The sequence below is a fragment of the Heterocephalus glaber genome, unplaced genomic scaffold (genome assembly GCF_053883595.1).
Source record: "Heterocephalus glaber isolate CG9 unplaced genomic scaffold, H.glaber_assembly_v1.0 deba00000809, whole genome shotgun sequence".
NCBI lineage: Eukaryota > Metazoa > Chordata > Mammalia > Rodentia > Bathyergidae > Heterocephalus > Heterocephalus glaber.
Genome location: NW_028258163.1, coordinates 60,593 through 84,980, shown reverse-complemented (window position 1 = coordinate 84,980; position 24,388 = coordinate 60,593). Strand labels below are relative to the sequence as shown.

The 24,388-nt window shown below is 45.7% G+C and overlaps 1 long non-coding RNA gene across 1 annotated transcript in view; it reads left to right on the top strand.

Annotated features, from left to right (window-relative positions):
* Positions 1-13,503: 13,503 nt before the first annotated feature.
* LOC147828988 (uncharacterized) overlaps positions 13,504-24,388 on the top strand; it is a 69,480-nt gene continuing 58,595 nt past the window's right edge. Inside the window, exons 1-2 of the long non-coding RNA XR_015449766.1 lie at positions 13,504-13,681; positions 15,564-18,958. This is a non-coding gene — a long non-coding RNA (uncharacterized LOC147828988). The remainder of the gene's footprint in view (positions 13,682-15,563; positions 18,959-24,388) is intronic.

Sequence of the window (24,388 nt, the reverse complement as noted above, 5' to 3'; positions counted from 1 at the left end):
TTTGGACCAGGTTTCCAAAATGGGAGAGGTGGTGCTTTTGGAGAGACGAGTGAGCAGCAGAGTCAGAGGCCCGGGCTTTTCTTCCACCCTGCCTCTCTGAGACAGTGTCGTGTCTTGTGTGGTCCTCTGTGCCTTGGTGTAGAGGAAAGCAGACCCCACCCCAAGCCCTCTGTGACTGTCCTAGCCTTGGCTGACTTTGTCCCACTAGGCTAATGCTAACATGGGTTTCCACTTCACACTGATGATCCTTTCTGAGCGAGGCAGGCACAAAACTCCGTGCACCTGAGCGCTCGGGGCTGGGCTCCAAGCAAAGTAGTCCAAAACAATCCGTACCCTAGCAGGCCGCAATGTTTGCTGTACCTCCAGCCATGAAGTGGGGGCTGCGGGGGGTTGGGGCGGCGGGACAGAGCTCTGACACCTCACAGCCTGCCCCTGTCCAAGCAGGGCCCTTACATACCCTGAGCGCGAGGGGAAGCACTGCCCATGAGAGGTCACGGCTGGCGCTGACGTCCAGGATGGGCACTGGGCTGCCTCTCTCACATGTGGGTTCCTCCTGAACATTAGCTGGAAACATCTGCGGCCAGAGCCCAGCCAAGGCCGGAAAAGGCTCAGATCGCGGTCCTTTCTGTGGCTAGACCTTCGGAAAGTGGGAAAATGGCAACAGCTCATCCTCCCCTCTTCTCTGTCTCCCTCCAAGGGGTCAGGATGGGAGACAGCTTCAGAAGGGCACCCAGTTTCGCTGGGTTCTAATACCAAGAAAGTGAGGTCGCATCCTCAAAGTTTTGCTACAGTTAGGGTGAGGAAGTGGCTTAGGACCAAGAGGCAAGGTACACTTTGGGTTGCGGTTTTTCTTGGGATTTGGGTGAGGTTTAGGAATACATTTGGGCTTCTATTATGGCTGAGGGTGGGAGATTCAGTGTTAGTAAGTAGGCCCGCAGTTTACATTGTTGTTTATTTTTATTGTGCAGTTCACAATCATTTGAGGAGTGGCTACATGTACATAACAGAGCTTGAAGGGCCGAGGATTTAGCTCAGTGGCACCATGCCTGCCTCACCAGCAAAAGGTCCTGAGTTCAATCCCCGGTACCAAAAGAAAGAAAAGCCAAAAATACCAAAACCACAACAACTCATAGTACAGCTTACATATATGATGAGTTTTAGATTTATATACAATTAAGATGGCCACCCAGTTCTTCAATTTCCTGTTATTAATGTCATCCATTAGTCTAGTACATCCTGTACAAGGAGTGAGCAAATATTGATGTATAATTACTAACTAAGATCCACCTTCACCACTTGCTCTCCACAACAGTCTGCAGTCCTGTCCGGGCTGCCACATGGCACTTCATTGTTGCATCCCTCAGACGCCCCTTGACTGATGTTTTCACAATTTTTCCTTTTTTCATTTTGTACGAGCTGACAGTTTGGAGGATGACTGAGCTGACATCTTATAGAATGTCCCTCAATTTAAGTTTTCCTGATGTTTCCTTCCTGATGAGATGAGGGTTACATGTTTGGGTGCGTGGCTTTCTGCAGGTGTTCCATGTTCCTGACTGCACCCTCATCCTGGGTTCTCCAGTGCACCTTTGGCTTAATTCTCACAGCTGCATGCACTGCCCTCTCAGGGACACCCAGCCTGGCCTGCCAGGCCTTCTTTGGAAATTTGGGCGGAAGCCTTCCTGACTCAACTCTTGTGTTCTGCATACCTGTGGAAACAGCACCCTGTAGATGACACAAAGTTCTACCACTGGCTCCAAGCAGTCCTTAGGCCTTTGTGCCTCATGGCTGCAGAAGCATCCATGGGCCTGGATGGCTGAGCACCGTGAACTGAATGAATCCCAGGGAACCCGCCGAGGTGGCCCTTCTCAAGCAGGGTGCCCTGGGGCTCTCCTCTCAAAACAAAGTCTTTCCCTTTTGCAACTGTGAGCCTTGGAAAGGTTGGGGCTTGTGGGTTCCTTATAAGTCTTCAGGGTATCTTTTCCATTGTCCTATTGTAAAGTACTTGATTTCTTTTTAATGCTAATCTTTGATCCACCAGGCTGTCCATTGCTCCATCTTTACAGGCCTTTCTTGGGGGGGGGGCGTGTGGAACTGAAAAGTTTTTCAATGGGCTTTTGCTCCTCATTTTCAGCACAAACCTGGCTCAAAGTAGCAAGCAGCATCCATGCTATGGCCTGATATTTAGGCTACCTTGATATTTTCTCCATCAGATGAATGATTCTTCCACCCTTCATATCAGTCTCACACAAATCTCAGGACACGAACACAATACAGTCCCATTTTCTGCTGGAGCACAACACACATGGCCTGGATCCAACTGCCACTGGCATCCTTCTTCTCAACTGAAACCTCCTAAGTCTGGCCTTTCTCATCTGCAATCTATCTGCACTCTGGTCTTCTGTGCTCGGACCAGAATCTTCCATCAAGCTCAGATTAGAGCATTCTAGAGCTGCTTCCCCAGCTGGCATCTCCAAACCTTTCCAAACTGCTGTGGACCACTTCCACAGGCCTCTGAACCACCTGGTGAGGTACAGTCGCTGCAATGACCGGCAGACTTCTTGTACCAACATCTGTATCACCCACTTTCTTGTCCCTGAACACAATATTCAGCACTACACATTAAGGGAAGAGAGGTTTGTTTCAGCTCACATTTCAGTTCATAGTTAGCTAGTTCCAGGATGGCAGGATGGCATGTCAGAGGTGCACATTGATAGAAATGCTGCTTGCCTGGTGGAGGCCAGGAGGCACATGGTAAAGTGTGGGCCAGGGAGCAAGATACACCCTCCCAGGTCACACCCGCGCTGACCCACCTCTTCCAACCAGGCCCACATCCTCACACCAAGCCTGGCGTAGCACCCCCATCACCCAGTCAACCTCTGGAAGCCCTCGCCTCTGGGTGCAAGGGGCTTGAGGGTGACATCCAGATAGAATCCATAACCTGTCATTTCCATAAAAGGATGCAATTTCTGATAAGTGATCTAGAAGTGTTATAAGAAATCTAGGAAATATTTAGAGCATAAAACCTTACAATTTATTGAAGACAATTTTCTTTTCAGTAATGCACGTTATGATGGACAGAATGGGAGTTAGTACTGATGATGAGTCTTTATTTTCACGTTTTGCTCCAACGCCCTGTTCTGTTTGCAGTAGTAGTTTGGTCCTTGAAGTATTTATAACTGTGGAATGAGTGCACAGATGGGTTTCTGAACTGTGTTTCTTTCCTCATTTCTCTTTTGGTGACTTGTACCTGCGTCAGCAGGAGATATGAATTTCACAGAAGCATTGACTAGTGATAATCAAGAACAGTGTGGTTATCAGGGCTATTTCAGCTTAGGTGATCTCAGACCGACTCAGGTGTGGATGTCAAGGATGTGTGTACGTGACATGTGTTTCACACCTAAATGTTTGAATTAGAAATGCAACAAAGAGTGGAAGCTGGGACTGTATTGGGGGAGGATTTAGGCAACATAACATCTGAGGAAGAGGATGGGATGTGTACGTTTATGGCCAGGGACAGTTGGAACCGTGTAACAGACACTTTTTGTCATGCACAGTTGTAGGAACATCGCAGCTCATTTTGGGAGAACACCTCCACCTTCAACCCAAGACCTCCATTGTGTACATTTGGGAGGGGATTTTGTTTGGATTAAACCCAATGAGGATAGTCATTTCCATGGTTATACAGGTTGGTTTTGAACAAATCCTTTACACAAACCCAATCAGAACAAACGTGAAGAATGTTATTTGAAATGATGGAAATGAGAGCCTTCTCATCTTGGGAAATCATCTGAGAGCTGCTAGGGCCCGAGGGAAGCCTGGAATAGATAGGAGAAGGTATGCCTAAGAACCCAGAAGTGGAGCCAGGTCTGAGGAAGGAGAACAACACAGTGAATGCTGGAAGTTTTTTCATGCTTCCTGAAGTCAGATGTCAGAATTGAACAGACAAACCAGCTTTTCGTTACTTAAGGCTTTCAAATTTATTTCTTACTTTTAGCCTGAAATATGGTTAAATGATATGGGTCCCAAATTCGGCCATAACAGATGAATGAATGGATTATGGGTGACGTGATTTAAAAAAATCACTTTAAAATTTATTCCAGTTGAAAAGGATGCATGCACATGCTGCTGTTGGGATGGGAGAGCCCAATGCCTGTTGTGCCTACGAGGAAGAAAAGGAGCAAGCTAAAGTGGGCTGACTAAGGCTGAAGAACCTCTTCTAGGACACTTGCCATGGCTGAAGAGAAAGGCCGAGGCAACGGATGGACACGGGTAGGAATGGCCAAAGGCTTTTGCCATGGAGACGACCAGGCCCTGAGCAGACAGCAAGCAATACTGTCAGTGTCTTGAGATCAGCAAAGCAGCAGAGGTCTTGGGGCAGAAGGACTGCAGCTTGCAGACTAAGACAGCCCTACACACAAGTGAGGTCACAATGGACCGCCCTTGCTAGCTGGGGAAGAAATCCCAGGAGGACAGGACGTGACTGGGCGCTGTGTGGTGGCTGAGCAGCAGGGGAGCCAGGCCCTCCCAGAGACCGATCGAGCCTTTCTAGAGCTTGTGGAAGGCTCAGGACCCCACGGGTCTTGCCAGGTCAGGAGCTCTAGTGTGGCTCAGGTGGGCCCACACCCTCAGGCTGAGGTGGGCACAGGTGCGGCCGGGAAGCTGCCGGGGCCTTGTGGAGAGCGTCCGGACACAGGCAGAGCCACTCCTGCACCCACACACCCTACTGTTTTTGACCACACACCTGGGGCAGGGGCCTAGACCCGCCCAGGACTCACCGGGGGCTGCCCCACCTCGTCTCCAGAACCTCCCCAAGAGCCAAGGTTGGACCTGCCCCCGAGAGGTGTCACTCACGTGCCGTGCAGGTGTCAAGGGCAGGACCTCGAGGGGAGTGACTTGGTCACCGAGACACGCTACCGGACACACACAAGTTAACCGAGGAGAGGTTTATCTGGGCTCGCACTTGGGAGAGGCTTCAGTGCCTAGTCAGCAGCTCGAAGGCAGCGCGGCATGGCAGAGGGGCCTGGCAGACAGAAAGCAGAGTCCAGGGAGCAGAGGCAGAGAGATGAAGGCTTCCAGGCCCTGAACCAGGCGATTTCTCTCAGCCCGGATCCCGCCTCCTGACAACCCAGGTGTACCACGCCCATGAGGCCATCACCTCCCAGAGGCGGCTTGTGAGTGCGTGAGGCTGTGCGGACAGGTAGCTCTAAACTGTCCCCAAGGGAGTGGGATGGGAGGGCGACCTTGGGGGCAGGAGGAGGGGCACCCATCGCTGCAGGTCAGCTTCCCAAGCTGGAGCTCTCTCCTCCTGGCACCAGAGCAGGCGGGGCATGCATTGACACCGAGCGACCACCGGAGGGCAGCAGAGCCCTGTGCTGAGATCCCGCGCTCAGCTTGCCAGGGGAAAGAGAATATGTTCGTATATTCGTGCTTATTTCTACCACCTTATTCTGTCTTCCTCTCTGTCTTGCTTCCTCTAAGTAGGCTGGAAGCTTTTCGTTATTTCTTCAGAAGTAATTCACCTCACTGTTTCTTTTTCAGAGAGAGAGAGAGAGAGAGAGTGTTTAGGTCTTACTCAGTGTCTGAGATCTGAGATTGCTGGGAAGCACCACCACACCTGACTTTTCCTTTTGTCTTGCAGTTAGGAGTGATGTATCTGGTCTCTGTATTTTCCATAGTGACCTTAGATATCACACCCTGAACTTTTGCTTGTTAAATGTAGGTCTTTAAATTTCTTGATTAACTTTTGTTTGGAAGAGGTTTAGCTTCCAGGAAAACGGAGAGAATGATGGCCTGGCACAGCGGGCGGAGCATCTCCAACAAGCACTCCTTACTCCTCTGCCTAGGAGGACCCTGCCCTTTCCCGGTTATCTGATGGTTTGTTCCTGGGGCCACAGTGACGCCCCGCTGGGATCATCACCCTGAGGGCTCCGCTGGGCGCCTGAGCTGAGCTCAGCAGTGGCACAGGGGGGTCTCAAGTGAGCTGTTCGCCGCCCTGGCGCTCTGCCTTCCTGTGGCCCGGGGCCTTCTGCGTCCTGCGACACGCGCTTCCTTCCTTGTCCCGAAGGCCTCTCAGGGACCCAGGTGGCTGCGCTGAGCTGACAGGGAGAGTGAATTCTGGGCCGCGCTGGTCCCGGCTTCCTCCCTTCCTGTTCGCCCGCGCTCTGAGCTGCTCTCCTGGCTTCCACTGCGTGGTCCTCTGCATGGCAGTGTCCCCGCTGTCCTGGTCCAGGAGGAGGCCTGTAGGGGGGCCGCCTCTGCTGGGCTTCTGCGCCCCGGAAGCTCCTCGCTCCCCTGGGTGCCGAAGGGCAGAGCACGCACTGAGCCCGCATGGTGACCTTGGCCCCTGAGGTGCTGGGTCCCAAGCTGTGCGGGTGGTTCCGGCCCGGCCTGGCCGGGCCCCAGGAGGCACCGGGTCCCGCCTTCGGGGGAGCCCCTTTCCGCCTCGAGGCCACGCGAGTGTGGACACCGGCGAGCCCGGAGCTGGGGCTAGTTTAGTGCATGGTGATAGGTATGGGTCTAGTTTGAACCTTTGGCAGGTTGAAATCCAGTTGTTCCAGCACCAATTATTAAATAGGCTATCTTTCGGGGAGGAGGATTTTAGTGAGACTCAAAGAAGCTTAGATCATATGACAGCACCCACCACAGCACATGACCTAGGAGTCGAGGTCAGGGTCCCCATGACAAGGAGGCACTAGGGATCATGGAACATCTTAGAAAAGAGCCTACCGTCCCAAGAGCTGACGGAGGAAAAGAGGCAGATTGGAGATGTCCAGAGGAAATTGCCAGCACCCTCTTACCACTTAGCTTGGCCACCCGGATCCAGTGCTCCACCACCCTGACCCTGTCTCCAGCCCTCGTGCTGGGACCCCCAAAGCAGGAGGTGATCGTGCAGTTGGCCACGTGATGAAAATGTGTGGTAGTGGCCCGAACGGTGGGCGCCCGAGGTTCTTTGCCCTTTTTGTTTCTCCGGGTCCAGATGGAGCCCAGGCAGTCCCAGGGCACCACATTCTTGAACAGCTCCGGTGGAGGAAGACAGCATCCCACGGGCAGAACCCACCCCAGAGAGTCGATGGCTTCAGCCATCCACAGGCAGGTGGCCGTGGCCTGAGCTGGACATCAGGAAGCTGCAGATATGGACAGAGACTTCTGCAAATGGCCGGTTTTCCTCCACCGCCCACTAGTGATGTCCAACTTATGACCTAGGACCTAGCACTGACGTGAAAATCAGTGGCATTGTCCCCGTGCCCATCCTCCCAAACCTCCAGCACGAGCAGACATCTCAGTCCCGCTCATTCTGAGGTATTGTCTTCTTTCCAACCTCACCTGCCCTCTGCTCCTTTGCCCAGGTCGGTCAGTGGCACATTTCCTGGGACAGCTATGACTGGGGGCTCTGTGTGGGTGTCTGCCATAGAACCCATGAATCTCAAATGCCTACAAAGTGATAAGGCTGGCCAGGTCTCCTGGGATGATGGCAAGGTGACACATGGTCCTGCCTGCACCTCAGTGCACACCCTCCTCGGCCAGTTGGTCTGGCTCCCCGCCCTGTTTCCCAATTGTCCAGTCGCAGTTGACATCACAGTCACTGTGTGAAGCGGGCATGTGAGTGCCCTGTCTCTACTGTGGACCTCCACCCAAGGACAGGAGTGGCTTGGGGCTGAGAGACAAGTATAGGTGATGCAGTTGGTAGAAGAAGGAACTTTGATCTGGTCAACTGGGAATGTCAGGACTGAGGAGATCAGTGCGAGAAGGATGGGTGTCCCCCACCCCACCCCACCCCACAGAGCTCAGCTACTCACCGCACCGATCAAGGTCAGCTGCTATGCCAGCAGCTTGGGAGAGAACTCTAAGAGCACCTTCTGCAAGGACCTGTCCTTGTCAGCGGCAGCAGAGAGGCAGGAGTGCTGTGGAGCTGGCTTCTGCTTCTCTCCTGTCTCCAGAGGAGGCTCTTTCTCTGGTGCTGGCTCTGGCTGCAGAGCAGGCCCATGGTGTTCTGGACATGGAGCCGGAGCTAGGAGGAGGAAAGCTCAGCAGTGTCAGTCACTTGCCAGTTCCCTGCAGAGCATAGAAAAGACATCCTGGCCATTTGGGGGATTCCAATGCCCAACGAAAAGCCATGAAAGCCTTCCAGACTGCTGGGGCCCTCACCATCTGTTTCATCCTCGTGGGGCTCTAGATATTCCACCTGAGCAAGGGGAAGGCACAAGGGAGGCTCCATGTCTGCTCCAGGTGAGTTCACTTGCAAGCCGGCCCTTTTGATCTTGATATGGGGAATGTCCGGTGGATGGTGCCATTCGGACCAGGTTTCCAAAATGGGAGAGGTGGCGCTTTTGGAGAGACGAGTGAGCAGCAGAGTCAGAGGCCCGGGCTTTTCTTCCACCCTGCCTCTCTGAGACAGCATCGTGTCTTGTGTGGTCCTCTGTGCCTCGGTGTAGAGGAAAGCAGACCCCCAGCCCAAGCCCTCTGTGACTGTCCTAGCCTTGGCTGACTTTGTCCCAGCCTTGGCTGACTTTGTCCCACTAGGCTAATGCTAACATGGGTTTCCACTTCACACTGATGATCCTTTCTGAGCAAGGCAGGCACAAAACTCCGTGCACCTGAGCGCTCGGGGCTGGGCTCCAAGCAAAGTAGTCCAAAACAATCTGTACCCTAGCAGGCCGCAATGTTTGCTGTACCTCCAGCCATGAAGTGGGGGCTGCGGGGTGGTGGGGCGGCAGGACAGAGCTCTGACACCTCACAGCCTGCCCCTGTCCAAGCAGGGCCCTTACATACCCTGAGCGCGAGGGGAAGCACTGCCCATGAGAGGTCACAGCTGGCGCTGATGTCCAGGATGGGCACTGGGCTGCCTCTCTCACATGTGGGTTCCTCCTGAACATTAGCTGGAAACATCTGCGGCCAGAGCCCAGCCAAGGCCGGAAAAGGCTCAGATCGCGGTCCTTTCTGTGGCTAGACCTTCGGAAAGTGGGAAAATGGCAACAGCTCATCTTCCCCTCTTCTCTGTCTCCCTCCAAGGGGTCAGGACGGGAGACAGCTTCAGAAGGGCACCCAGTTTCGCTGGGTTCTAATACCAAGGAAGTGAGGTCGCATCCTCAAAGTTTCGCTACAGTTAGGGTGAGGAAGTGGCTTAGGACCAAGGGGCAAGGTGCACTTTGGGTTGCGGTATTTGTTGGGATTTAGTTGCAGGTTTTGGAGTACATTTAGGCTTCTATTATGGCTGAGGGTAGGAGATTCAGTATTAGAAAGTAGGCCTGCAGTTTACATTGTTGTTTATTTTTATTGTGCAGTTCACAATCATTTGAGGAGTGGCTACATGTACATAACAGAGCTTGAAGGGCCGAGGATTTAGCTCAGTGGCACCGTGCCTGCCTCACCAGCACAAGATCCTGAGTTCAATCCCCGGTACCAAAAGAAAGAAAAACCAAAAATACCAAAACCACAACAACTCATAGTACAGCTTATATATATTACGAGTTTTAGATTTATATACAATTAAGATGGCCACCCAGTTCTTCCATTTCCTTTTATTAATGTCATCCCTTAGTCTAGTACATCCTGTACAAGGAGTGAGCAAATATTGATGTATAATTACTAAGATCCACCTTCACCACTTGCTCTCCACAACAGTCTGCAGTCCTGTCCGGGCTGCCACATGGCACCTCATTGTTGCATCCCTCAGACGCCCCTTGACTGATGTTTTCACAATTTTTCCTTTTTTCGTTTTGTATGACCTGACAGTGTGGAGGATGACTGAGCTGATATCTTATAGAATGTCCCTCAATTTAAGTTTTCCTGATGTTTCCTTCCTGATGAGATGCAGGCTACATGTTTGGGTGCATGGCTTTCTGCAGGTGTTCCATGTTCCTGACTGCACCCTCATCCTGGGTTCTCCAGTGCACCTTTGGCTTAACTCTCACAGCTGCATGCACTGCCCTCTCAGGGACACCCAGCCTGGCCTGCCAGGCCTTCTTTAGAAATTTGGGTGGAAGCCTTCCTGACTCAACTCTTGCATTCTGCATACCTGTGAAAACAGCACCCTGTAGATGACACAAAGTTCTACCACTGGCTCCAAGCAGTCCTTAGGCCTTTGTGCATCATGGCTGCAGAAGCAACCATGGGCCTGGATGGCTGAGCACTGTGAACTGAATGAAACTTCCAGCATTTACTGTGTTGTTCTCCTTCCTCAGACCTTTCTCCACTTCTGGGTTCTTCAGCATACCTTCTCTTATCTATTTCAGGCTTCCCTTGGGCCATAGCAGCTCTCAGATGATTTCCCAAGATGAGAAGACTTGCATTTCCATCATTTCATATAACATTCTTCACATTTGTTCTGATTGGACTTTTGTAAATGATTTATTCATAACCAACCTGTATAGCCATGGAAATGACTGTCCTTATTAAGTTTAATCTGAAAAAATCCACTCCTGAAAGTACAGATTAGAGGTCTTGGGTTGAAGGTGGAGGTGTTCTCCCAAAATAAGGTGGGATGTTCCTACAACTATGCATGACAAGAAGTGTCTGTTGCACTGTTCCAACTGTCCCTGGGCATAAATGTACACAACCCATCCTGTTCCTAAGACAATATGTTGTCTAAATCATCACCCAATATAGTCCCTTAGCCTGTTAAATTATTAGAGTAGAAAAGGTGTCTGATTTGGGAGACATTTCTGAGAATCACTAGGACCTCTTGGCTCCGTATGGACAAGGAGAAATTAAAGACCCGTGAGGTTTCTAGCTGGAGGTTCTGGGTGGGTAATAAGACTGCCAACTTGGAGAGGGAATTTAATAAGAGCAAGGCAGGGGTAAAGTTAAAGAGATTGATATTTGACATGCTGTAATAAAAGACCCTACAGAGATTCCATGGGGAACAGGAACCTAAAAAAAAAAAGGTCCATAACTGCAATGGGGGAAAAGGTATCTTTATAGTGGAGAAAGCTGGAAGACACCACCTCAACCAAAAGATTAGTCAACACCAAGTCCTATGACATGCCTTCTGAGACAACACAGCCACAGGGATGCAAACCTCATCACGTATGAACTTCTACCACCAATTCATAACCTGATTCTGAGATAACAGGAGATAACACAGAATAGATGGACACATTATACAAAACAACCACACTGTCTTCTTAAAAAATGTCAATGCCAGACCTGGGGATTTAGCTCAGTGGTAGAGCACTGGCCTAGCATGGATGAAGCTGTGGGTTGGATCCCAAATGGTACAAAACAACCTCAAAATGTGTATGTCATTAAAGACAAACTGAAAAACTGATTATGGCAGCACAACTCATAAGAGAGAAATCTTCTAAGCAGCCTTTATGTCCATCAAGGCATGAATGGATATAGAAAATATGGTCTTTACACAAGTGGCATATTATTACTATGTCATATAGAAGGATTATCTTGAAGGAAACTTGGTAGGAAATTTGTAGGAAAATAGATGCACCTTGAGACCATAATGTTAAGTGAAATAAATCAGACATACAAGCTTAAATATGACATGGTTTCTCTTATATAAGAAACCCAAAATATAAATAAAGAGGAAAACAAAATAAAAATCAGAGAGATAGATCTTTTGCAAAAGGGAAGGGGATGAAGACGTGAATGGAGGAGAAAAAGGATGAAGGGAAAGGAATGGAAAAAGAATGAAGATGTGTTATGTACATGTACCAACTCCCCACGAGGAATTCAATCATTATGTACTGCAATAATGTGCTAATAAACCTTAATAAAGAAAAATGAAAAATGACACGATAGCAAATTGCAGTGTGTGGTCCTGGGTGGGGTCTTGGATCAGGCAGATAAACTGCCATAAAAAACCCCCACTATTGAAGTTCTCTTACAGCCTAGTTGAACTTGTAGGACTCTAGGCGTTGATATCAAGGCATTTTTTTGCGCCTCCTTCAGTACTACTTCCTGCACATGCGCACTCTTTGGTACCTGCGCCACACTGGGCGTGCGTCGTAAGAACATCCGGGCCCTTCCCAACTGGCGCACTCTTGGCAGTACCTTCCCGTGCGGCTGTGGCTGTGGCGCCAGACTGCGGCGGTGGAGTCTCAGTCCTGGGAGAGGTTTCTAAAACTGAGGTATGTAAAAAATGTGATTGAGGCCCAGTCCTCCAGACCCCTCTGTACTGAACAAGCTTTGCGGGCTCTGCCTCCTCACTTTTCCGTTCGTTCCTTTGGTTCGGCTGTAGGTTGGAAGGGAGGGAAGCAGCCTGGCCCACAGCGCGCCGTGGTCAAGCTCTCTCCTGGTGGTACAGATTTCCGTAGGTACAGACTCAGAGTGGGGGAGATTTTCCCCAAGACTATGTCCTAGCAGGCTTAGAAAAAGCAGGTAGAGCCACAGAGTAGACATCCAGTGTATGGGTTATTGGCATGTTTAAAAGATTCCAGAACAAACGGAAGTTTTTTAAAAGTTGAGGGAAAACATTCAATGGTCGGTTTGAAAAGACCGAGCCCTAGCCAAAGTAAAACTGACAAATCCATCCAGGAACAGGGTATAAGCAACCAGTGTTTTAAATTTCGAAGGTAGGGGCCAGGGGTTAGCGCAATGGTGCCTCACCTGCCTGGCAAGCGCAAGGTCCTGAGTTCAATTCTTGGTACCAAAAAAGAAAAAAAATCAATGGTAAAAAGTGTCAAAGGTTCTCAGAAAGAATTAAAAAATTAAAAAGGAAAAATTATATAAGGCTTTGGTTGAGTGTCACAGGGTAGAGAACTCACAAGACTCTCACTGTGCATGTGTGTGTAATAGTGTGTAATATTTTTAAGGGGAAACCAATAATTATCAAGTCATGTATGAAAGCCTCAATTAATGATACAAAAGATAAGAAACTCCCTCCCTCTGATAAAATCAACTCATAGATGCACTACAAATATCTGAAAGATTAATAAAAATTTTTGAAGTAGCGGTGCATGGTAGAAGTCCTGATGGTGAGGATGACATTGAAATTAGGATGTAAGTCCAAAACGACAATTTTAAATGTTTTAAAAGCACTACAAACATTAAAACCCAGCAGTTTGCCATACTAATAAATGTCTGGAAGCACACAGACACCACTTTGAGCACCTCTTGTAATGGTAGAGGCCAAAGGTAACTTACATTAATCTCATGATAGCTCAATAAATTGAGTATTAAAATATTTATGTTTTTTTCTGAAGTATGCATACATTTTTTTTGGTGGACTATATGTGAAAACATCATGTTGTACACTTTAAATATGTATAATACAAACATGAATGTTTCTAAGAATTTTTACTTGTGATTGAAACATTTTAACTATATGAAAGATTTAAAAATACACACGTATATGCAATTCCAGTATCTCAGTGACATAATTTCTCATTTGTTTAAAATCTTTTAATATTTTTATCCATATGAACATATTGCTAAGTTGATAAAACTATATTTTATACCCTTATACATTTTACAGATTTTGTAACAATAATTTGGAACTGTGCCTCCTTTTTCACTTTTTTGTAGAATTTTTAAGAGCTGTGTTACATCCACTGTATTTGTATATTACATGTTTTATTTATTCGTTTTCTTATTACTAGATGCCAGTGCTATTTTTTGAAATTATAAATAACTCTGCTCTATGCCACACAGAGGGGGTGCCTATAATCCTAGAATCAAGAGGCTGAGACAGGAGGATTTTGGAGAGTGCAGCGCCAGTCTGAGCGACATAGTAAGTATAAGGCCATTTTAGATTACATCACAAGATCCTACCTCAAAAAACAAAGCAAAGAGGGCCAGGGATTTAGCTCAGTGGTTTTGCCACCTGCTGTGCAAGCACAAGGACCCGAGTTCGATCCCTGGTACCAAAACAAAACAAAACAACCAATCCAACTTCCCAGGTTAATTTGGGCCAGGGATTTAGCTCAGTGGTTTTGCCACCTGCTACGCAAGCACAAGGACCCGAGTTCTATCACCAGTACCAAAAAAAAAAATCAAAGAAACAAAAGCTAAGTCTTCTTTGAGTATATTTTTGTATATGGATTTTTCTCCTTTAATGTTTTCATACTTCTTTTATTCCAAGGTATACATATTCTTTTATTGTATTTCAAGTAATATTTTAGTATATTTGGTTTTTCCTTTTAAAACATTATTGAATTGATATTAAATTTTAAAGTTGAAACTTAGAATTGGAGAAATAGAACAATCCTAAATATAAATTTGGAATAGGGGGTTTACTAAGTCAAACAAGTTTATGATACTTGATAAGTATATTCAAAATGTCACCTCAAAGTGTTTTGCCAGTAACATCAGCATGGGTGTGTGCTGCAGTTTTCCTATAGCTTTTCCAGCATATGTATTTTCCTGGTTTTTAATAGTTTTAATAGATGTCAATTATTCCTTATTATTATTTGACTTAATTTAACTAGTTTACTCCGTATGTGAAAAAGCTATGGATGTAAAGAGAACAAAAGACAAAATTTGAAGTCATTTAAAAAGTCAGATACAAACACTTTGATGTTTAGTCAGTAACTTTGTGGAGAAAAAGTCAGAGTTCTTGGCTCTTATCTTTCCATATGTTACATCTGTTCCTCTGCCACATGCAAAACTGGAAGAATTCTGGACAACTGCTTTATAAAATCAAAGAAACTTTAGCTAGATGAACCAATAAGAATCATCTGGTTAGGGATCAGGGATTTAGCTCAGTGGTTCCACTGCCTGCCTTGCAAGCACAAGGTCCCAAGTTTGATCTCCAGTACCAAAAAAAAAGAGAATCATCTGGTTAAACACTTCATTTTAATAAGATTAAATAAAAACCCATTGAGATTCAAATTATTCAAGATTTTTCAATTAGTAGGTGTCAGGGTGCAATTTAAGACCAAGGTTCCAGACCTTTCTATCAGGCATGTTGCCTTTCTGATGCAAATTCCATCTGGGGGCTAATCATGTACTTACAGTTGTCCTTGACATTTAGGCTGAGAAGTGTAAAATTTAGGCTTAGCGTACTAATTCTTACTAAATAAAATAAGAGAGTGAATTTCTGTGGTCTTGGACTTATGAATATAAAGCCAAACCTATATCTGAATAGGTGGTACAAAATGAGAAGCACATTTCATGAACTGTCTTTAATAGGCTTATGCAAAGAATTCTGCAGAAGGTGTCTTCAGCATAGTAATTCCAATGGCAGGTGATTAAATCCTCTGGAAGACTGGATCATCATGATCTTGATTTTTTTCTTGCTGTTGATTGTCTCGTTACCTATTCAATATGAGTTTGTTCACCATTTCTAGACCAAATTAGGAACTGAATTTTACAACGGAAGAAAAGCACCCTTTTATCCTATCACCTTTATCATTGCATTTTCAATCTTTCTGGTGTATAAAATGTTCCCACAACCAGTAACACAAGTCTCAGACTTTAATAATCTTTGACAGCAAAAGTCATACTTCAGATTCAAGCCCAGCTTCCATGGTGTAAGCTCAAATCAGCAAAACTGCAGAAAACTGTCCTTCCTCCAATTATTTCCCTATTTCTGATGTCCCCAGGTTAGTGCCTAATGAATATTCAGGCCCAGTCACTTTTGACCCCTGCCTTTTTGTCTTTCTTCTGGACAGTAATGCTGCTGGATATCACTGTCTTCCCCTGATGACCACTGATGATTCATCCTATTATGGTCTCCAAGCAAGGTCATTCCTTCTCCAAATTCCTCATATCTAAAATGTGCTAAAATCATCCACTTTATCTTGAAAATCAAGGAAAAGAAACTTAAAACAGAATAATTTACAACAGCCAGGAGAATTAGATAGGTTTAGAACTGACACATCCAAACTGAAACTATGAAACCCTGCCTCATTCCCACATCCATCCTATGGTAGGGAGGCAGATCAGGGAGGCGAGAGACAGGCGAATCTGGGTACCTCCCTACTTTGGGACTGAGGTCCAATTTTTCCCACCTTAGAGAAGGAAGTTCTCCAAACTGTCTCAACCTGGGCCTGGCATTGTTTTACTGCCCTGGAATGTGTTCTTCCCATGATGACTGACAAAAGAAACATCCATTCTCTTGGGGGTAGTGGAAATCCTGTATTTGCTTCACAGCTTACACAAGATAATCACAATAGTAGGTTGCATATATTCTGAAGTTTGAGCTATACATTCTTAAATGTATGCCTTTACAGGAAAAGAAGTCATACTCCCTATTGGGTTATCTTGCTCTTTGGGAGCTGTTTTACAACTTTGTAAATGATTGATAATAGATAGAAATGCAAAGCATTTGTTGTTTATAAACACCAAATTATTTCCTGTCTGGCAGAGGAGAGAAGCTCAGTCTCTCTCTCCTATGATGGAAAAGCCAATCTTGTCTCAATTTGCACATTCATTTCACTGTTCTTCCGCTATACATTGGACCCTCAAGGTACGACTGACCTGACACACGAACAACTTGGGTTAATTAGGTTAATGGACCTAAGTCTGCCTTTTGTTATCTATAGTGTGTACCCAGGGAAAAATTCAGATCTCAGCTATATTGACTTACAATCAACTTGAGTTACAACCAGTCCTTGGAAACCGATTGAGTTTGTAAGTCAAGAGTCCACTCTATTTGTGTCTATTCTTTGTTGTTGTTTTTCTTTTGGTACCAGGGTTTGAACTTGAGTCCTTGCGCTTGTGCAGCAGGCAGCAAAACCACTGAGCTAAATCCTGGCCCTTGTGTCTATTCTTTGGATTCTCTTTTAAACTGGTCAATACCTTAACGTTTTTCAAATTTTTAATGAGCAGAGTAAAATCTTTAACAAATGTTTACTTTTGTATAGGAGGATCATGATTTTATCATTTAAAAATTATCTTTTAACACCATGTATGAGATCCTAAAATATGGTTACTCTTTGCTACCTTAAATCTAGTTTAATTCTCCTTATATTATCCTATCAATATGAAGAATACAAAGGATCCAACTTGTGGGTATTCTCTCCTAGCATAATACACACACACACAGTACACATGCCCATAAACACAACCCCCCAAAATAAGCAATAATGGTTATCCATAAAACCGTTGAAAATCCATGTGTAAGAAGCAAACATTCTCTAGTGCATGGAAGACACAGTTCTGATGATCCATCAGGCAGAATGTGTACTATCTCAGCTTGAATGGTCTATTTGGGTTACTTCTCCATTTTCAGGAGTTCTTCAGGAATGTAGAATAGATGGTTTCTATTTATACCACGGATTTCTCTTGGCACTGTTATCATTTTGACCCAGATGCTTCTTCGACGTGGGAGCAGTTCTGCGCACTGTGGGAAGCTTAGCAGCTTCGCTGGCCTCTACCCATTAGATGGCAGTGTCACATCCCCCAATGGCTCCAGACACTGCCCTGGTCAAAATTGCTCCACTTGAGAATCCCTGATGTATTTTATGAAAGGACACACAAAATAACCTATCCTATAGAAGAGGGAGGATCTCTCCAAAGACGTGTGTATACTCAATTAACATATATCAGCATGGATGGGTCTCAGTGGTAATGTTGTGTGATCACAGCAAGTTACAGAATGATTTGAACAGCATGACCATATTTATGTAAATTTTAAAATCACAAAACTTACAGTGTATATTGCTTATAGGGCCATGGATGTGGGGTGAAAATCATAAAACCATGAACATGAATAGACACCAATTTAATGAGTTTCATTGTGCTTGGGAAAACAGGAAGGAAATTAGGATAGGTTATGTTGAAAAGAAAAGTCAACTCTTTCTATAATGTTTTTCTCACTTTCAAAATAGGTCAAAAACACGATTGCAAATGTTACCTTTTTTAATCTGGCTAACTTATATAGAGACATTGTTATTCTACAAACTTTATTTGACAGAAAAATCTATAAAAAGATATGAAACAAGCTTAAATTTTATATAGTACTTTGATGCTGTTATTTTTCAATCATCTGTTTTATATTGTTCATATGACTGCTTGCCTCCCTAATTAAGAGTAGCTTTGAATTGGCAGTGTTTTATACAGCAATTTTCTGGTTCAGACTCTAATGACAACCATAATATAAATGTTCTCACCTTATATGTGTGGAGTGCTTTATCTTTTCTCAGTACTCTTACATCTGTCTTCTCATTTTGTGTTCACAATTTCTTTCACCATCAATCTTAGTTTCAAATCTATTCACCATGTTAATGCATGTTTCATCTTTCTATTGCAGTTACCTTAAGTTTGGGTTACTGACCCTGAGATACCAGATCCCAGGGCAGTTTATGTAGGAAGTGACCCACAAAACACTGGTAGGTAAAGTGAGACAGGGAGAGAAAGAAGTTAAGAGGCAGCACGTGTAGAGTAGCTTACTGTTTAGGGCTATTGAGGCTCAATTTGACTCCTTTGTGTAACCTCCTGTGGATGGCTTTCACAATAGAAAGACACAGTGAGTCATTTGAGATAGAAGTTGGCAAAACCAGAAGTACTTATGATCAGGCCCTTTACAAGAAAAGTTGGCTAACCTGTGCTCTAGAGCATAAAACTGGGAGAAGCATCCATATTTTCAAGAGTTTTGAGAGTTTCCAGTGTGAAGAAATGTGCAAGAAGGAAAATATCCATAAACATTTCATTTTGAAAGAAGTAGGTTAGGGACAAAATAGTACTTCTATAAGAACAAATATTGATCATTTGCCCTAAAAAATGATCAAGATCCAAGCAGACACTTGAGACAGTTATAACTCTACTATGGAATGAGTTGGAAACAGTTCAGGCTTGGGAAATAGTGATCATTCATTGTGCCAAACAACAACTAAGTAAAGATTATGGTAGTAATTAGCCAAGACTATGTTCAGGCTGGGAACAGGAAGAGATAGTGGTTGCCAATAATGACTGCAGAAAACTAACAAAGCTTACCTGTCATTCCATGAGAGGAGAAAACAAACAACAAAACTAAAATCTGTGAATGAAAGGGAACATGTAGTGTCCCTTCCTGTGTCCTCAGGGTGTTAAGGAGGACTGAAGAAGGAAAATCTACCTACTGCAGGTAGGTTTAGAAGGTATCTAAAACAGATAGCTATTTTTGTTAAATAGACTGGTTGCCTGGGGGCAAGCAAGGATGAATGACAAAGAGACGTGAATCCATTTAACTTTGGGCAGCCAGGGGGCTCTTGCCTCTTAGGAGCCCCAGCATCTAGCTCATCTTGTATTTATTCACCTAAACACTGGTACATGCAATCAAAGTAGCACAAGGTTCATCTGCTTTCCAATATCCACTAGTACATACTCTGGTAAACAACTTAATCTTAGGTGTTCTATCTTTTCCCTGGAACCCGCAATATGGAGTCACCCTGAGTGTGTTGTGTCCAGATTGTGAAGTCCCAGAGACCACCAGGAGGCCGTTTTTGATGTAAGCACACAAGGGTCGTTTATTTAAGCTTAAGCAGGGACTCTCAACTGTCACCGACACAGCGGATCGAGATTGAGAGCCCTGAGTCTCTAACTAGCAGGGTTTTTATTGAGAATACAACAAGCTTTGGTTATTAGTAGCCAGGTGATTGGTTAATACTCAATATATATGAAGTGTAGGGTTTTGGTTGGCTAGGCTTTGGGGGTCGAAGGGGATTACGTATTGGTTTTTGTGAGGGAGAAAAGGGGCAAAGATTAACGGCCGGTTGTTACATACTGATCGTTAGCAGACCCACTAATGGCCGCATCTATCTTGTGTGGACAGTCAGCTCATTAACTGCTTATCTTACAGATAGTGTGTCTGGAACGCTCTCTCCCCGGGTACACAGGTGGTTGGGTAATAAACTCAGGAATTTCAAGTGGTGAATTTTTAGTTTAAGCACAAATTTGAGAGAACAAAGGAGACGGCTCCAAAATGGAGTCATTTTGGTCCCACATTCCCCCCTTCTCATGATGTTATAGAGGGCCAATCATGGGCCTCTGGGGGTTAATTTTATCAAGTCGGTAGGAATTGGCTGGTATTGGGACCTGAGCACCATTAACTGAACAGTGTTAATTTGTTTTTTGATGAACGAAACTAGTCTATTGAGCATATAAGGTCCAAAGGTCAACAGTAGTAACACGATAAGCAAGGGGCCTAGCAGGGTAGAGATTAGGGTAGTTAGCCAAGGGGAAGAATTAAACCAAGATTTGAACCAGTTTTGAGATAGTTTTTTTTTTCGCTTACGTTTGGCGATGTCCTCCCTAACTTTAGCTATGGACTCTTTGACCACTCCTGAATGATCTACACAGAAGCAACATTTTTTACCTAAGGCAATGTAGAGTCCTCCCTGTAGAAGGGGGTGTCTCGTAATATTGTCCTGCGAATTATATGGTTGCAACCCGGTGTTCGTGAATCGACCGGGGGGAGGGTACACCCCTTTTTTGTTTTTTCACATTTAGGCCTTTCCCGTGACTCTAGGCTCCAGTGTCCGATATCCCAGCTGCCAGTGGCTAGTCGACAGAGATCAAACTCTAGAGCAGGCCACCAGGTTAATGGTGGGCTCACTTTGGACGAGCTGTTAATAATGTCACCTGTGGCGGTACTGATGATCATCCAGGTTAAATTTAGGGGAGCATGTGGGTTCTGTCCTCCTAAAATCGGTGTCAAAAGTACAGTTACCACAATCATGACAGTCGACGACGCAGCTTGAGTTTGAGGGGATTGTCTTGGTCTTTGGACACCTGTCATGATGGAACGAAGTCCTCTAGGACAGCGTGAGGATCTGCAGGGCGAACGTGGGTGTAGTGCACCCACGAGGCAATCTCGTCGACCTTGAGAGCGGTGGGCGTGGTCAGGACTGTGACGTAGGGTCCTTTTTAACAGGGTTCAAGGTCCCTTTGTCGGTGTCTCCGGACGAAGACCCAGTCTCCTGGTCGATAGCGATGGGGCTCGGGAGGCGGTCCAGTTTGATATAAGGCTTTTAATTTAGGCCAGATATCCTCGTGTACACTTTGGAGGCTTTTTAAAGAAAGTAACAACTTTTGGTCATCAAATTTAACAAGCACATTTGATTGAAGGTTGGGAATAATGGGAGGGGGAATTTTAAACATGATTTTAAAGGGAGTTAATCTCATCTTATAGGGTGAATTGTGTACCCTATAGAGGGCGAAGGGAAGGAGAGTCACCCAGTCACTGTCAGTCTCTAAGGTTAATTTAGTTAAGGTCTCTTTTAATGTTTTATTTATCTTTTCTATCTGTCTTGAACTTTGGGGTCTGTATGTACAATGTAATTTTCAATCTGTCCCCAATATCTGTGTTAGGGTTTGACTCACCTTGGAAATAAAGGCGGGTCTATTATCTGATCCTAGCATTACTGGAAAACCATATCTTGGCAGGATGTCTTTTAGCAGTTTTTTAGTCACACTTTGTGCTGTTTCATGTTTGGTAGGAAACGCTTTTGTCCATCTTGAAAAAGTGTCTATAAAAACTAACAAGTATTTATAACCATATCTTCTAGGTTTTACCTCGGTGAAGTCCAATTCCCAATAGGCTCCAGGTCGGCTTTTCCTCAGCCTATTTCCTGGGTTGGCCCTATTGTGGGTGGCATTTGTCAATTGACAGGCTTTGTAGGTAGCAACAATATGTTCAATTTTAGAATTAGCATCACGGATCTTAATTTCAGCATGTCTCAGGAGATCTTGCATTTTTTGAGTGTCCATGTGGGTGGTCCGGTGCATCTTGGAGAGAACTTGTTTTTCCAGCGCTTTAGGCAAGATGACTTTACAATCAGAAGATTTCTACCACCCGTTGAGGCACTGAGGCATAGGTAATTGTTTTATCTAATTTAAATCTTCTTCAGTGTACTGGGGTTTTTCTGGTAGGGCTGCACTTCCCGGATCGGGCAGCTGAGTGGCCAGTGTCAGATTAATCTTTAAGGCTATTTCTCGGGCTGTCTGGTCAGCTAAATTATTTTTTCTGGCAATTGGAGTGTCGCCTTTTTGGTGTCCTGGGCAATGGATAATGGCTAATTTTTTAGGTAGCCAGAGGGCTGTTAAGAGGGCAAGGATCTCTTTTTTGTTTTTAATAGTCTTTTTTTTAGCTGTCAGGAGTCTCCTTTTTTTGTAGATGGCCCCATGGACGTGTGCAGTGGCAAAGGCATACCGGCTATCTGTGTATATATTTAACTTTTGGCCCTGTCCTAGAGTCAATGTCTTGGTCAGAGCTATGAGCTCCGCCCGTTGTGCTGAGGTCCCGGTGGGCAATGATTCTGTCCAAATGACCTCAGTCTCTGTCACCACTGCTGTTCCTGCATACCTGTGGCCATCACGAACAAAGCTGTTTTCATCAGTGTACCAGGTATCATCTGTATCTGGCCATGGTTGGTCGCTCAGATCTGCTCGAATTTTATGTACCTGGGCTAGGATGTCTGTGCAGTCGTGAAGCGGAGCCTCCAAGTTCGGGTCTGGCAACAGTGTGGCTGGGTTTAAAGCAGCCGGGGCCTGAAAGACAACTCGGGTTGGATTTAGGAGTAAGTTCTGGTAGTGGGTCAGGCGAGCATTACTGAGCCATCGATCCGGAGGCTGTTTTAGGACTCCCTCAATAGCGTGAGGGGTGGTCACGCACAGTTCTTGGCCTAATGTCAACTTGTCAGCATCTTTGACCATTAGAGCCACTGCTGCAATCATTCTTAGACACGGGGGCCATCCTGATGTAACTGGATCAAGTCTTTTTGATAGGTACACCACTGGGCGGCGCCATGGCCCTAGATGTTGGACCAGGACGCCCTTAGCGACTCTTTTGTTTTTATCAATGTAAAGGTGGAATGGCTTAGTAATATCGGGCAAGCCCAAGGCTGGTGCTGTCAGCAAGGCTGTTTTAATTTGATCAAAAGATTTTTGTAGCTTTTCTGTCCATTGAAAAGCCTGATTGTCTTTGGTTGTCTCATAAAGGGGCCTTGCGAGCTCTGCGAACCCCGGTATCCATAGGCGGCAGAAGCCCGCCGATCCCAAGAACTCTTTGACTTTTTGAGGAGAATCTGGTGTGGGTATCTTAAGAACTGTCTCTTTTCTAGCATCCAACAGCCATCTCTGTCCTTTCCTAAGCATGTACCCCAAGTAGCTTACCTCGGGTTTGCAGATCTGGGCCTTTTTGGCGGACGCCCGGTACCCCAGTTCTCCTATGACTATCAAGAGTCTCTTGGTTCTACTTAGGCAGTCTTTTCGCATTTTAGCTGTTATGAGGAGGTCATCTACATATTGTAACAGAGTTAGTTGGGGGTTCTGGAGGCGAAACTCACCCAGGTCTTCATGTAGGGCCTCGTCGAAGATGGTGGGAGAGTTTTTGAATCCTTGGGGTAATCGGGTCCATGTCAGCTGTTTGTTGAGGCCTTGTTCTGGGTCACTCCATTCAAATGTAAAGATGTGTTGGCTTTTGGGTGCTAGTGGAAGGCTAAAAAAAGCATCTTTGAGATCTAAGACTGTGTACCATCGATGGCTCGGGGGAAGTGAACTCAAAAGGGTGTATGGATTAGGCACTGTGGGGTGGATGTCCATAACCCTCTTGTTTACTTCCCGGAGATCCCGCACTGGCCGATAGTCATTAGAATGAGGTTTTTGCACTGGCAACAAGGGGGTGTTCCAGGCTGATTGACAAGGCCTAAGAATCTCCTGAGCAAGCAACCTCCTGATGTGTGGAGTTATTTTCTTCTGGGCCTCTAGGGGCATAGGATATTGGCCAACTTGTACAGGATCTGTCCCAGGTTTTATTTTTACAAACACTGGTGCTCTGTGTGCAGCTAACCCCATGCCTCCAGTCTCTGTCCATGTTTGTGGGAACATGATGAGCCATTGTTTTATGTCAGGATCAGGAGGGGCCCTCTTCTGATGTAGCAGATATTTATCTTTTAGGTTTATGGTTAGTACCTGAATGGGCCTTCCCTCTTGATTAAGGACTTTTGTGCCCCCGGGTTGGAAATGAATTTGAGCCCCTAATTTAGTCAGTAAGTCTCTTTCCAATAAGGGGTAGGGGCAGTCTGGTATAATCATAAATGAGTGGGTTACTTGGCCCACTCCCAAGTCTACTGTTTTTTGGGTTGTCTATGAATACTTTTTTATGTCTGTAGCTCCTTGAACCCAGGAGGTCTTATCAGAAACATGGCCACATGGTTTAAGTAGGACCGAATGTTGAGCCCCTGTATCCACTAGGAACTCGATAGGTCTCCCCTCCACTTTTAGGGTTACCCTGGGCTCGGGGAGGGGTGCCGAACCCATCCCCCCTAATCATTTAATTTATCCATAGCCAGGATAGGGGCCTTGGGGCGTCCTTCCTGTTGTTTTTTTTTGGGACAGTCTCTGGCCCAGTGTCCATACTCTTTGCAATGAGCACATTGATTTTTCCCCAACTGGGGGCGCTCTCTGCGTCTCTCTTTGTTTTTTTCTTCCACCGCAATCTTTCTTAGTCTACGTTCACGTTCCTTTTGTTTTCCCGCAGTGGCAGCCAGAAGGATCTGAGCTAAGTTTCAGGTCT